General features: G+C 40.7%; 1 non-coding gene across 1 annotated transcript; it reads left to right on the top strand.

Annotated features, from left to right (window-relative positions):
• Positions 1-1191: 1191 nt before the first annotated feature.
• TRNAS-GCU (transfer RNA serine (anticodon GCU)) lies at positions 1192-1263 on the top strand. The gene has a single exon. It is a non-coding gene; the product is annotated as a tRNA-Ser (tRNA).
• Positions 1264-1591: the final 328 nt, after the last annotated feature.

Below are 1591 nucleotides of genomic sequence, written 5' to 3' on the forward strand. Positions count from 1 at the left end.
AAAGAAGTATTTTGTTTATAAAAGCTTTTCTCCTAAAGATAAAGATTCCATTATTGCTACCTCAAAGGGATCAGTTTAGCAGCTGGTGTGTGGCATGTGGTATGTAAACACTTTTAATATAAAAATGACATGAATCTAATAAAATTATTCAGACATTCACAATTTTAAGTGCAATTAAATCAATGCATCTAGATACATATCATATTTAAAATTTTTTCTCTTCATTTGTAGCCTAATCTTGAGTTACTTAGTTTATTTGTTTTGAGTCTCTGACTGCTACCTTAATCCCATTTCTCCAGCATTTTGTTCAGCTGCTGCTAAGTCACTTCAGTCGTGTCCGACTCTGTGCGACCCCATAGACGGCAGCCCACCAGGCTCCTCCGTCCCTGGGATTCTCCAGGCAAGAACACTGGAGTGGGTTGCCATTTCCTTCTCCAATGCATGAAAGTGAAAGGTCAAAGTGAAGTCGTTCAGTCGTATCCGACTCTTAGCGACCGCATGGACTGCAGCCTACCAGGCTCCTCCGTCCATAGGATTTTCCAGGCAAGAGTACTGGAGTGGGGTTTTGTTCAGACTAGTCCTTATATTATCAGGAGGTTGTTGCCATACTGAGAATTTAGAATCTGCTTTGAAATTTCAGGAATTTTCCCTGCTCTTAATGCTATAGAAAAATGTATATATCTGCAAAAAAGATTTTAAATTCCTATTCAGGGCTTACAAGGCAATTGTTTACCTGAGCACTTAGGAGAGAGAGGAAGCCCTCAGGGTGTGGATGAACAAATTCAGTGTTTGGGAAGACATATGCCAACTAATACTTCAAAATATTGCACTTCATCACGAATGTCTGTATTGTCTGTTATATATGAGGGGGCACAGTTTGAGAGCTGCTGATATATATAACATTGTCTGGCTAGACCAATATGGAAACATTTCAGTCAAACCTGGAAGTTGGTCTGCTTCACAATTGGTGCGTTCTCACAAATTCCACTGGGACAAGTTCCATGCATTTCCATTCCTCTATCCAGCATGCAGAGAAGCCTCTGGAGGCTTGGAAATTTGTCTCATGACCCTAAGTTCTTCACATATTTACTAAGACCAACTCATATTAAATAGCCCAACAAAACTTGAACAAGCCTCAATAATTGTGTTTTCTTGAGCACAAGTTGCCTTTCATTAAAGGCCACAGGGGCTTCCCTAGTAGCTCAGTTGGTAAAGAATCTGCCTGCTATGCAGGAGACCCAGGTTTGATCCCTGGGTAGGGAAGATCCCCTGGAGAAGGGAATGGGAGCCCACTCCAATACTCTTGCCTTTAGAATTCCATGGACAGTACAGTCCATGGGATCACAAAGAGTCGTTCACAACCGTGCAACTAACTTTCCTTTCCTTTCAAAGGCTACCTGAAGAGGAGAAACTCAATTATTTTAAGATGAAAATTTAGATTAGGTGGAACTCTACAGATTTGCCAGCCATCTGGTTCTGTCACAAACTCCTCAGGGATCCTGAACATATTTGCAACTGAAAAGAATTTGAACTTGAATGACTTTTAAATTGGGATGTAAAATGTGGCAACCCAGACTATGCGCAGATATTT

The sequence above is a fragment of the Budorcas taxicolor genome, chromosome 7, assembly GCF_023091745.1.
Source record: "Budorcas taxicolor isolate Tak-1 chromosome 7, Takin1.1, whole genome shotgun sequence".
In the NCBI taxonomy this organism is placed as follows: Eukaryota; Metazoa; Chordata; class Mammalia; order Artiodactyla; family Bovidae; genus Budorcas; species Budorcas taxicolor.